This window comes from Rhea pennata, chromosome Z, assembly GCF_028389875.1.
Source record: "Rhea pennata isolate bPtePen1 chromosome Z, bPtePen1.pri, whole genome shotgun sequence".
NCBI classification, from domain to species: Eukaryota; Metazoa; Chordata; class Aves; order Rheiformes; family Rheidae; genus Rhea; species Rhea pennata.
The window spans coordinates 45,455,079-45,469,218 of record NC_084702.1 but is presented as its reverse complement, the minus strand read 5'-3'; the positions used below and the strand labels follow the sequence as shown (position 1 = coordinate 45,469,218).

General features: G+C 40.3%; 1 protein-coding gene across 1 annotated transcript in view; it reads left to right on the top strand.

Moving 5' to 3' along the window:
* Positions 1-209: 209 nt before the first annotated feature.
* PAM (peptidylglycine alpha-amidating monooxygenase) overlaps positions 210-14,140 on the top strand; it is a 136,236-nt gene continuing 122,305 nt past the window's right edge. The window contains exon 1 of the mRNA XM_062599075.1: positions 210-284. The gene's annotated coding sequence lies outside the window, so the exon portion shown is untranslated. The remainder of the gene's footprint in view (positions 285-14,140) is intronic.

Genomic DNA, 14,140 nt, shown 5'->3' with positions numbered 1-14,140 from the left:
TTAACGGCCACCGCCCGCGCGCACCTCCGCGCCACCAACCGCCGCCGCGCGCACGCAAACGTGAGCGCCGCCTCGTCCGCGCGCGCGGGGGGGGGCGCGGGGCGGGGCCGCGCGGGGGCGGGGCGGGGGCGGGGCCGCGCGGGGGCGGGCCGGGCCGGGCGCGGCGGCAGGAAGGGGGTCGCGGCGGCGGCGGCGGCGGCAGCGGAGCGCAGCAGCGCGGCGCCCGGGGTCGCCGGCGCCCAGGCAGCGCGGCCGGGAGCCGGCGCCGCGGCGCGTGTTGCCCCGTGAGTTTCGCGCGCTGAGCCGTCGCCGCGGGGGTCCCGGCGCGGGGTGCGAGGGGGAGGAGCTGCAGGGCTCGGTCCCGGTCCCGGTCCCGGTCCCGGTCCGGTCGCTGTGGTGCTGGGGCAGCGGCGGGTGCTCGCCTCGCCTCGTCCCGGGCTGGGCTGCGCCGCCGCCCTGCCTGGCACGCGCGCCCGGGCGCCGCTCTCCGCCGGGCGGGCTGCGCTCGCCGGGGCGCGGCGGCGCCTCTTCGCTCGCCGGGCGCCCGCCGCCGCCCGCGGCACCGCTGCGGCCGCGCCGCAACTTTTCCGGGTGGAGCCGGGGCCGGGGCTGCTCCGCGGGGGGCGTGCGTGACCCCGCGGCCGCGCTTCCCCGCGCGCGGCGCGGCTGGAGGCGCCAGCGGCCGCCTGGGCGCGAGCCCGGCCCGGCCCGGCCCGGCCCGGCCCGGCGGGGGGCGGGAGCCGCGCCGGCACCGGCCGCTCCCGGGCGGCCGCTTCTTCCCACCTGGGCGTCCAGCGGCGGGAGCCGCCCGCTGCCGCTTGGCTTCAGGCTCCCCCGAACGGTTGTTTATTTACTTACTTATTTTATTCCTTAATTTTTTTTTTCCCGAAGCGCTTGCGTTGGACCTTACAGGCGCGTCCTGTGGCGCCTCAGGTCGCAGCGGCTCCGGGCGCGCGTTGCGGGCGCTCCTGGGGACGTGGGTCACCTGGCGGCCTCCCGCGCCACCCGTGGAGGATCACGCTGATGAGCTGGGCGTCCTAACCCGCTACCCCGTGCCCAGCGTGGAAACGGAGGTCTTACAAAAAGACAAGCTTTTTAGTGATCGTCAGCCTGAGATCATCTTCGTGTGGTACCAGATGTTACTTGAGGGTAGATCTTTTTAGTATCAATATGGCCTTTTATTTCCTGCCAGACTAGGAGTGTCCAGTGTCTTTACAGGTGTTGCAGTGTTAAAAATATCCATGGTAAATTCAGCTTTCAGAAGATTACAGTTCAATCCCAAAATCTAAACCAAACTTAACTCTTTTTTTTTTTTTTTAAGAGGACTTAGACTTTTGTTTATGTTTGTTTTGTACCCTGAATCTGAAATGAGATAGCAAACATGCATCAACCTTGTTTGGAAGTTTGCTTTAAAGCTAATTACCACTCTCTCATAAGAAATGGAAAGCAGGTTTGTTTTAAGGGCTGTGCCTGCTTCGTCGAGGTGGTCTTCCCATCGTGCATGCCACACGGGCGCAGGCGAAGCAGAGCTATCCTAGGGGTAAGCACTAACCAGCAGCCAAAAGCAACCGTGGGACATGGAGGCCTTTCTGCTGTGGTAGGTGCTGGAGGCAGAGGTCACGCAGGCCTTCATCAGATCATCTCAGAGATCAATCCAAAATGCAGACCCACATTCTCACTGCTTTGTTTGTTTGTTTCCTTGTAGAGCGAGATACTCCGTTTGGTATGCAGGAGGCTGGGAGTTGCTAGATGATTGTATCAGCTCCTTTGGAAATTATTTTCCCTGCACGTGGTTGATTTCACAAAATGTTTGGTTTGAGAAAAGTTCTCTTCTTGATTCCTTACAGAAGTCCTAAGGGACTTTGTAAAACAAGGACACAGAACAAATTCTAACTCTTGGCTACCTTCAGGCCACAACTAAATGTAAAATGGAAGGACCTCACTAAAAATAAGTTTCTATCTTTCTACTGTCTTACATCCATACTGTTTACCAAAGTGGTAGAAATATCATTGTTCTTATGTTTTGAGGAAAAAACATTGCTACGCCCAATGAATTTTTTTAAATGTCATCTAGTGATTTGCCACTCTTTCATTCCACACTTAATTGGACCTGACCATCACTGGTGATACTTGGGTTAAAGAATTTAGTAAAGGTCTTGGGAAGCTTACATAGAAGATAGTAATATCCACAATTATAACTATTGATACAAAGGTTTGAAAGTGATCACAGATCAAGTTAAACATGCTAGATTCTGATTTATAAGTTGTTTTCTGTTACAACAATTAGGATTACATTTTTTCATGGAGTAGGTCATATAATATGTGCCTTTACAGATCCTGCATCTTTAGAAGGCTGTCTGGGGCAAGCTTCTGCCAGGGAGTGGCTGCTAGAATAGTTTATAAGTCTGGTCCAGAATGACGGTTTGCATGTTTCAGGTCAAAGTCATCTGCAAAATAATTAAAGTCTAGTTAAGGCATCATAGTGCAGTTGAATATAGAATACTTCCAAACATTCCAAGAGTATTCTCAAATCCAAATAAAAACTGAAATTGAAGTTTCATTTTTGAGAATAGCTACACATACCATCTTTTTTTTTTCCTTATTTCTTGACAAAAGAAATATTGGACATACTCTAAATACCAAAACTAGCTAAAACTCTGCTTTTTTTATGCTGCAGAACTCTAGGTCAGTCAAATATAAGGTTTTCCCAGGGGCAAAACTAAGTATAAGGTTGACTACAGAAAATTGCAATTTGGAAAGAGATAGAACCATTGAGAGTTTTAATTATGCCAAAATGTAGTTTTTCTTCTCTACTTTACTTTTTTTTTTTTTTTTTTTTTCCTCTTCAGTGACAATACATTAGGCTTAAATGCTTTTATCTGCTGAAAAAGAGTAAGGTGTTGCATCTTTTTCTTTAATAAATAACCCCCTTCCTTTCTCCATGATATATGGAAGACTCCTATTTCTACTGTCTTGTCAATCTTATCTGTACTCACTGGATTCAGTTTTCTGCCAGTGGCTGAAGAAAGGAGAAGTGGTTACCTGAGTATTGCTCAAGGATGTTGAAAGAAGTTAAAGTATTTTAGACTAATGATTCAATGTCTTTCTGCGTAAAGATCAAAAGGCTTTATTTAAGAATTACTGAATCAAAATATTTTTCTTTTTTATTATTTGTGATTAAAACATTCTTCAGTCTGCTTTTGCATCTTAGAAGTACGTGGGAATAAAAATGTGGAGACGTGCTTTGTGTGTAAGATCATGGTAATTTTAAACTTTTACTTTCAAAAATTTAAGATTATGAGAAATAGTTTGTAGTCACGTGAGCAAAGAACAAGTACTGACACAGAACAGTAATGTTTTTATAAATAGGGAGTATAATTAATGGTCAGTACTAGCTTTTGAAAGTTAAAATGTTCTGCAGGTATGTATTCTGAGTGGAATGTGTTGTGCTTTTGTTTTGAGAAACACACATCCTGTAGGCAATCTCTTTTTCTTTTTTTCTGTATGTGAAAATGTGAATGAATTGTAAAAGTAGCCTCTAGAAGGTTATGCATGGGTTATATGTGAAGAGGTGCCACAAGAAGGAAAGCTTTTTCTCATTTAGAGGTGAGGCAGTCTACTTCTTGTCCCTATCTAAGAAAGACGCTTAGCAGTCGTTAGGTGGCAGAGCTCTCTCTGCAGCACTTGGTTGTACTGCACATCCTTGTACGTAACCGTAGTTTTTACAGTAAGAGACTTTCTCTCACTGCCTCCATCCATCAGTGTATTTCATCACTGTTGAAAAAATACTTAATAGAGGAATCCACAGTTTTAGGCAGGGAGAAAGTCTTAGTTTTGCAGAGACCAAAAGACATAAATGGTAACTACATAAATGGTAACTTTTGGTGGCTTCTATTGTGGTAACAAGCTTCTTATGTTTTATGCAACAGATGTCACTAGGAAAATGTCTGTTTAAGATGCCATGATTCTGCAACAGCCAAACAATGTGTGTAACCAGGTAGAAGTGGAACACTTAGAGGTACAGCCACTCTTGTAGTAAAACTCAGTGCAATACTCTTTAGAAGGGAAGATGATCCTTTGAATAAAACTGACTTCAGTTGCTCACGTCTGTTACCTTATTCCTTTCACTCTTTCACATAGATGCTTTCACACTCCTGTATTCACTAGTACCAGAACAGATGGGTGTCCCAGCAGTCTGGCCAGTGGTGATGAAGGTAGCAAGGGATGTGGGGTATCAAGTCCTCATAATGTCTTTTGGGTTCTTCATTGGTGATAATACTGCGTGATCTTTGCTTTTATACACTCCTTTGACTACAAAGGCCCAGGGTGAGGTTGAGTCCTATCCTGTATTTGTTGCTCCATGTCTGTGGTGTGGTCTCAGTATAGTCAGGACTCCACCCAGTGCTGGGCAGTTTCTGCTACCAGACTTTGTGATTTGTAGGTTGTAGAGGGGAGGTTGTTTGTTTGCTTTTGGTTTTTGTTTTTTAAACGTCCTTTTGTCTTGGTCCCAAGTACATAGATTTATTTAAGACAAAGAACTTAAAGTGTTTGCTTCTGACACTCCTACTGGATATTGAAAGTGTCTTACTCATTTTCAGGATCTTATGTGTTAAGTGTACTACTTCAGATTTCATGCTTATGAGCAAGAAGACTTTTTAAAAGCAGGAATGTGTATGTTGCATTTCAAATTCATGGAACTTTGCTTCTTTAGACATAGTACTACACAGTTCTGGAAGACTACTGTAAAACTGTAAAAGACAATGTCTTTTTTATTTTGCTTTTTATCCCTTACCCTCCCCCTGTAGGAGTGTTGTTTTTTTTCAGTTGTGCATTCCATTTCTATTATAGGCTTATAAATCATGTCTTTCAATCCTTACGATAAGTCCTGCTTCATCTTAAAAATCATGATCCTATCCTTTCCAGCTTGTTGCAAAGAGCATTCTTCTAATTTCCATGCTGAAGTTATTTATGGCCTTCATATACTCCTTTGCTCTTGTTTAATATCATCCTGTACCTAAATTCTTATTTCTGTTTCTGTGGTTGCGCTTTATAAATAAATATGTACCAGTCACACTCTACTCTTAGCCTTTATGTTGCTAGGCTAAACAAGGTAGGCTGTCTTTAACCTCGTTATATATTGGGGAAAACTGAGAACTTGTTGTAAGCTTGGTAGCCTTTTTTCCTATTTCTTTCTTGTATGCGGTGACTGGGGCTATACTTGATGTTACGGATGAAGACAGTGACAATAGCATTATCAGATTTCTCATGAAGAAAAAAACGGAAACTACTAGACACACCTTACCGTTGTTTCTCTTTCCTTTTCTTATTTTTGTTATTATAGCTCCATCATGATAACTATGATCATGGGTTCACCAGATGTCTGTTCTGCTGTTAAACTAGTAGTTAAGAACAGAAAATTCATAGGTTCTTGATATCAATATACCTGTTTTTTAATCCTCAAAATTATACAGATTTTCTTTAATGATATTTTGATCTTCCTGTGCAGATCTTACATGTGCATTCTATTATTCTCTGCAATTTTCCTCTATAAAAATGTTAAGGTTCTATTTTCGAGTCTGTCTCAGTTAATGAAGCTATCTCAATAACTTCACTCATTATTAAATACTACCTGCAGTTGTGTTTGCGATAACCAGTTTCATACTGATTTTTGTACATCTTCTAATGCAGTTTCTTCTAGCTTAACTGGTGATGTACATGGTGTAATATGATGGAGTATATTGAACTGCCCCCAGACAGGCTCACCTGCGTTTTATTTTGTATGGGATAGGGGAGGAAGAATCTTCTATTCCATCAAAGAAAGAGGTCATAATCTGCCAAGACAACCTGAGTAAATTCATATTTCATCTCTCTTGCTACCCTATTTTTTGTTTACTTCAGTATCTAATGATTATTTACTTCAGAGTCTGTTCCATTTTTTTCCCTTCACTTTAATTCTGTTTTATTAAAAATGCCTTCGGTAAAACTAAAATGCACTCATGTACAAGTACATAGATATTTAATAAAAATAGCTTTAAGGTACACTTCTAAACTTCAGGATGACTGAAGACAAACGTCTTGTGAATTTATAAAGGTCATCTGATACTTCTCACAGTTTGATTCTGAGGTCAGTTGATTGTAACTTTGTTAAATTTTAGGTATTGATGGTGAACTCTTCTGTGTTAGGATTGAGGTATTGCTTTGCTATGAAGAGAGTAGGGATGAGGGCTTTGAATAGAGGAGAAGCTGAGGAAAAATAGGTGAGCTGAGAGGGGAAAAAGGGGTCAGAGCTCAGCTGAGATAAAGGTAAGCCCACTAAAGTGCTAAGCCAGTGTGCAGAGAAATAGAACATCTGTTGATACATCCCCACTCGCTCATGTCCCAACAGTATGACCAGGAAGGGAGAAGTGCTGTGAAGTCCGAGGATGAGCTGACGGACAGAAAGATCAAGTAAGGAATTTGAATAGGAGGGTGAAATGGAGAGGAGAAGGATTTGTACGGCCTATTGACCAAGCAATTGAAATGAAAGACTGGAGAGTGAAGATTAAGCTAACTTGAGATTGGTTAGAGGAGAGAATGTGAGGCAAAAAGGACAGAGTGGGGTAGGTCATGTATCTACTGTGTTGCAAGAAATGTGTCCCTTCAGAGTCTCACCTTTTGCACCTGCAGATTATATTAATAATTATTTGGTATAATTGGATGCTCTGCTTTGAGGTGCATCAGTATGCATTCAGAATCCAACGTCATTGATAGACAATTACATTACCTTCTTTGCATCTCTCCAGGAAGTATTTTCTTTTAGAAGCAGATCCCCTTCTGTGATATATGAATTCCCCATCTCCTCACCCTGCTTGGAGCAACTGTACATGAGCTACACCTTTTTTATCACTATTTTTATCTTTGCAGATACTGAATTTGGTATTAGCCCAGTATTTTATCCGCCTCACCAGTGCTTATTGCTCTGGGACCGTTTTTGATTCTGGAGTGCCAGTGATTATTTTGCTCCATAAACTAGCTTGCTTAATAGAGTCCCTTTTCTCCTTGAAATGGTTATGGGTCACAGTCAGGGAATATTTCTAAAGCTGGATATTTCCAAGAGTGGAGACAGGATCCTTATGATTTTTTTCAAATCAGATGTGTGCTTACAACAATCCTTTTTTTTTAAGAGAGAAAAAAAAAGGACTAAAAATGGTTTGTTTTTAAATAAGCAGTACTCTGTCCCTGGCTTCTATGTAAAACTTATTGGTTTCCCGTGGATTATTTAAATTCAGATTCGTTAAATTCAGTTGGTTAAATCCTTTCACATACATTTTGTACCCTGAACTCAAGTTAAGGAGCTGGATTGCCTGGTACTAAGAATCCCAGTCACATTATGGAAGAGATTAGGATTTCTGATCTTCTAATGTTTGTGTATTTTAATGCATCTTTCCCATCCTGACTTTAAACAAAATAGCTTTGTTTTTTTTCCTACTTTCTGATGTTTGTAATGGAACAGTGTTAATGTATTTTGTTCACAAAATTAGTGTATTTTTAAAAGTATGTTAGTGTAGACGAATCCTTTCAGAAGACCTTTCTAGAGTACCTATCTAAAATGTACCATAGCTTTTATTACTTGCGACAGCTGATGAGAACGTAGTCATGTATTTCTTTCAGCAAGAATAGGCTTGCAAATCCAGTCTTTCTGACATTCTTGCCTTGGAGGGATGGCTTTCTCCCTGTAAGAGTGGTACAGAATCACAGAATGGTTGATGTTGGAGACTGCCTAGTCCAACCCCCTGCTTAAGGTAGGGTCACACTGAGCAGGTTGCTCAGGGCTACGCCCAGTTGAGTTTTGAATATTTCTTAGGATGGAGATATCCTCTCGGTAATTTGTTCCAGTGACTGACCACTATCACAGTAAAAAATAATAATAATAAAAAAAATAATAATTCTGCCTTTCAGTTTGTGCCCGTTGCCTCTTGTCCTTTCACTAGACACTGCTGAGAAGTCTGGCTCTTTATTCCCTCACTCTCATGAGATATTTATGCACGTTGATAAGACCACCCTGAAGCGGCTCTTCTCCAGGCTGAACAGTCCCAGCTCTCAGCTTCTCCTCATGTGAGAGATGCTTCGGTCCCTTCACCGTCTTTGTGGCCCTTTGCAGGACTCGGTCCAGTGTATCCATCTCTCTCTGGAGCTGAGTAGGCCAGTACTGGGACCCTGCACTCAGGGTGTATTTTGCAGCCCTGAGGAGAAGGGGAAGGGTCACTTCCCTCGACCTGCGGGCAGTGCTCTTCCTCATGCAGCCCAGGAGGTTATTTGCCTTCTTTGCCACAAGGGCACGTTGCTGGCTTGTGTTCAACTTGTCCCCCAGGACAAAGCTGCCTTTTGTGCAAAGCTGCTCTCCTGCAGGTAAGGCCCCAGCCTGCACTGGTGCATGAGGTTGTGCCTCCCCAGATGCAAGACTGGGCATTTCCCTTCACTGATCTTTGAGACTCCTGTCAGCCCGTTTCTCCAGCCTGTCAAGGTCCCTCCGAGTGGCAGCACAACCATCCAGCCTGCTGCCCTCAGTTTTGCAGACTTGCTGAGGATGCGCTTGCTTCCATCTTTCAGGTTGTTAATGAAGACTTTAAACAATACTGGCGCCAGTGCTGATCTCTGGGGTCACCCCTGGTGACTGGCCTCCGGCTGGACTTTGTGCCACTGGCTATAGCCCTTGGAGCCTGGCGGTTCAGCCGGGACATGTCACCGTCTGCGTATGTAGTCTGTACTCAGTCAGTTTGTGAAGATATTATGAAACACTATGTGAAATACACATAGGTGATTTAGTCTACCTTTATTAAAATAAAGGTTTTCTGAAGCATTGTATATATGGTTATTCTGGAAATTCATGGGAAAGGAGAATGCCTATCCAGGGGTTTCGAATGCATCTATTGCTGCACAGTAAAGGTCTTGCTCTAGCAGTGCTTGATGTTTTTTTGCTGAAAATAACTCTGCAGGCCTAAAAACATGTTCCTTAGGATGTGATATCAGAATATAAAATGAGTTTAAATTGTTAGTTAATAAGGTACAGTGATTTATGCAAAAATGCCTTCTAATTCCCATAAGAAATTGCCCATATAATTTACTCAGGAAGGGCAATTATCTTTCGTATTATCCATAACTCTCAATCTGTGATGGTTGTGGCAGTGAGTTATTATGGTCTTTCCTTTGTGGAATGGACCTTAATAACTCTATCATGCCAAAGATGTTTTAAAGTTATGGATTGTATGAAGGAAAGATAATAACTCTTCTTGATGAGAATAATCTATATTTCTGTCTGTAAGCGCTCAGTAATTCACAGCAGTGGGCACAAAGCAATCTCTTGTTTTGCTGTGAAATGGGCAGAAAATATCTGAATAGCACCACTTCAGAATATAAACTTCATACTTGCCTGTGCTTACCTTTAAGTTGCTTGATTTGGGGAATTGGTTGGTTTATTTTTAAGTGTTTTGTGGTTTAATATAATTCCAGGAGATAAAAGAATGACTTGAGATAGTTCTCTCTCTGCCTGTTTGAAAATGAATAATCAAAATGCTCTTGCCTTAACAGATTTGTCAAGCTAATGCTCTAACTAGATTATTTTTTTTATCTTACGTAATATGGTAATGTCTATTTTTGTTGTTGGTTTCCTTTTTTATAGATAAATTTATGTGATTTTTAAGTAAACTATTAACGCTTTAAGATATGCTTATGTATTTTAATAATTGTAGCCAGATTATTTGAGCTGGTTGTGAAATAGTGAAAGAAACCAACTCCCAACCATACAGACAGACAAATGCACTGATTTTCTAATAATATTTTTGAGGTGAAAATATGGGTCTTAATTAAGGTGCAAAAGAAAAAAACACATGTAATTATTTTGGGGGATGTATTTTTTCATTTGTTTTTGCTTCTTTTTTGATCTTAAAATGTAAGCAGAAGTTCATGACTGCAGTATGCATAAATACTGTGCATAGTTAATAGTGATTGCACATGTGCAAGGTGTGAAATTTGTATAATTTTTAAATGAGTGTGCACACTGATATAATTCTGGCAGCTCATGGTTGCCAGTAGAGTATTTAAGGATTATTCTGCATACATGTCTGGAACACCTGCTTTTCCTGTTTCTGCCAAGGTCTGACTTTATCTATACAAGACACCTCATGGTTTGGTGGTGACTCGAATTTGAAAGGGTTTGGCCAGAGTTTAAAGAGGAGAGAGAGTGCATGCTGTTTTACATAACAGGGTGGGATTTCTGTATACATACTTATATATGGAAAGGGTTCATTCGGGCTGATGGTCATTGCTTGAAAACAAGAGATGTACACAAGAGTATTTATCCATAGGTGATGTGTGGTGACAATGCCGATGCAGCTGCAACTGTATCTAACTGAAACAATAGCAGTAATGACTAGGTGCCATAAAGTTGAGCATGTTACACTGAAACTTTCTCACCTTTCTTTGGGAGGAGGGGAATGATGAAGCAGAAGGACATCATATTAGTCTCCCTCAGTTTTGGTCCCTATTCTGCTCTTAGCCTGAGAAGTTTGATATCTTTTTTAAAAAAAACACTCCATGGAATCTAGAATGGCTTTTGCTTCTTTCTCACTGCTTTTCTCCAAAGTCATCTATTTCAGCTTCAGAATGAACTGAATTAAACTAAAGGCACTTTTTTTAAAAAATCATGTGATTACCAATACATTTAAATATTCAGAGGTACTTTTTGAGACTCCATACTATTTTTATGTGGTCTTCAAGATACAGTTTTTGATTTGCAGGATGGACTTCAAACGGTAGTCTGTATCATGATTATTATATGAAGCCACGTACTCTTGTTGCACTAATGATACGTTTCAGTGCAAAAGTGGGAGACTTGGGGTGAATTTGGTGATAAATTCAATCCTTCTGCCTGCCATTGTTTGCTTTTGAATCTAATTAGAATGGAAACAACTGCATATTTATTACTTAGCCGTGTTTTTATAAGTATGGTCTGAACTAGTAATGCTTTGGGGAACTGGGTATGGTTTTTGGCTACATGGAAGATTCAGATCAGTTTTAGATGTACCTCTACCATTGTGATAACCTTGTCAGTCTTGTTTGTGTATTGTAATAATGAATCTTGTTGATATGTTGGGTTTTGCCATCCTGTGACCTGTGGTAAAATAATCCCTTTGTTATCTAATGCAGTGAGAAGGTTGTCCGTCCATGTGATTACTCGTGATTACTTCTTGTAGTAGATACGGGTTCAGAAATCAATTGCAAGTATGATAGATGGCTATTTCTTTTTTTCTGACATGCTATCCCTTTAATGAAAACAAAGGATTACAAGCAGTCTATTTTGGAAAAGTTATTTTGAAGTGATGTCTATGCTTAGCATCAGACCACTGCTTGGTCATGGAAGATGATCTTTGTTTTGTGAAGATGTCTTTGATCATCCCAAAGCTATGCTCTGATTTGTACTGAGGTTTGTCTTTATCCTGTTCTTACTGTAAATAAGTAGTTGTATCAGTTTTGTGTACTTTTTTAGATAATAAAGTACTAGAAAAATTGCTGGTATTTGCCGTGGACTCATTATGGGTCTGTTCTTTTCTTACTGTATTTTACAGCTTAGAGCTTCAGGAAGATATGTAAAAAAAATTACCTTTATTTGTTATTTTTTCCCTTTAGAATCTAAATAAGTATTTCTATGCAACTTTCTACTTCAGTAGAAATACCCTCATACTTTTTTAAAGAAAAATTTTATACAGTTATTGATATAAAACTTGTTAGCTTGTTGAGGTGACTCCATAAATGTAAATGGGTTGCAGTGCACTGTAGGTAGAAAATTTAGTGGCATAATTTTACAAGGTACATAATTATGAACTTTTTAAGCTAATATGGGTTTTAAATGTTTAACAGGACTTTTGAACAAGTGTGCCCCATGAAAACTGTGTCATTCAGTCTGTTTTATGTAAACTGTACTTGAATACAGTAGTGAAACTAAATATTCTTGTGGAATATGGATGGCTTTTGTTTTTTCTTAATTTTCTTTAGGTTTTTCTTTTTCTCCTCTCAGTTTCATTCATGTTCAAAGTGGCCCAGCTCTAGATCCAGAAATTGTAACTAGGGAACAGATGCAATGAACATAATATATCTCTATCTTTGTAGGGAGAAGATGGCAACTTTCATTACAGGTATTTATTACTATATCTGGTGTGTAAATAATGTAAAATTAAAATTGGAAAAATTACATTGCTAACATAAAATGGTGACACTGCTGTTGTATCTCAAAGTAATGTGAAATAAACTGCAGCATAGCATAGTAATGTTAAGCAAGTGCTCAGACATCTTCGAAAATCTGTACCAGTGTTATTACAGTTGATACCACATGTTCTTCAGAGCTAAAAGCACTGGTTTTGTGTGCGGAAGGGTCCTGCGGGTGAGGTAGCTGTCTTCTATTGCGTTTGATGTTGGAGCCTAGCAAAATGAAACCAAAGTACCTTTCCTTGGTAATGTCAAGCTAAAGGGTTTTCTGAAAATAACTTGCAAACAAAAGGGATTAATGGTTTAATTAACCTCAAGCCTAACTGTTTTATTTCCATAAGTGCAATTTCCTGTCATCTTCAGGCAATTTGCATTTTTTTTCATTTATAAATAGTGTTCTTGAAATATTTCGTTACTCTATTTGACCTTCCCATTTAGTGGGTCTGTGCTTAGGTATGTATTCATGTTTGTACTGTATTTATGTTTGTATTGAAAATTTCTTCAAAATGGACTATAAAGAATTACCTAAAAGAATAATCTTTTAAAATTTCTGTTCTGTGTGAAATGTAATAAAGTTCCTAGCAGCTTCAGCTCTAAGATGTTCACTGTATTTACTGAGAAATATTGGTAGACTTGGACAAACGTGCACCTTTAAAATGCTTTTATCCTTAAAGTTGTTGATGCTGTCAAGATCTTCCTGGCAAGAGCTTAATGGATCCTGTGGCTCTGGGCGAAGCTGCCTTTTGTTTCCTGTCCCTGTGGCTCTTGATCTTTGTCTCTCTTTGTAGCTCTTAGCCTGTCCCTTCCTATATCATGTTCCTGTCTTCCCTTAGATTAACTAGTCCTGATTTCTCATTTCTTCAACTTGCCAACTATTGATGTAGCCCTACCACCTCTCTAGTCTGGCAGAAATTTGATGTTGAAATTGGAATGACTGAATTTGAATCTATGGTTTGAAATTTGGGCATTTTTTTTCTATGTTACTCTGGCAAAGAATTTACTAAAAATTACAAGCAAGAGGATTTTCCTGCTGCCAGTTCAGGTACCTGGGTCTGGAACCTGATCTTGTCTCTCCAGAGCCTTTTATCTCAATTAAATATGAGTATTTTCTGGTGGGAAGAAAGAAGTGCTAGGGTGACAACACTGTCTCAGTTCTCAAGTATGTGGATGTAAGAGCTGTTATGGTTGATGCCTCTGCTTCTCCAGTCCCTTTCAAAAAATTGTTTATCTGTAAAGAATATTACCAGAGGATGATGACATTACTGCTTTGCTGAGAAATATTTCTCTTTGCAAAAATATTATCCTTCTTAAAAACTTAAAAATAACTCTTAGCCTGATAGTTACATTTTCAAAATATTAATTCAGGACAGTTGCTTATTTAAAATTAGTTTTCGAAGTTGGGCTGCTTTTCTATAGCTTTGTTTTCTACTCTGTTTATAATTCATGGGTTTTGTGTCCTCCTTTACACTTGATTTACTTTTATCACATGGTATCTTCATTTAATGCTAAGCTTTTTTTTCATTAAGCAACTGAGTTAGTGAAATCAACACTGAAGTATTGCCTTACTGAAACTTGGAAGCCCTTTGAAAATTGTGCGCTCTTTATTTAGACTGACTTGAATTTTCAAATTTATGTTCTTTTTAGATACTTCTGGGAGCAAATTTTTCCAAAGAATGGAATATGTTTTCCAGTGATACGCAAGATTTATTTTCTCGGTCAGTGCTGAGAAGCTGCATGCACAACAAGGCTCTGTCTCTATAGTTACTGTGATTTTTTTTTTTATTATTATTTTTTTATTAATTTTTTTCCTCTGTAAGTATTAAGGCCCTTTCTTGGAGGAACTTCTAATGGTGAAGATGTCCCTGTGTCTTATTTCATCTTCTTTTTATCCCTATCAAGA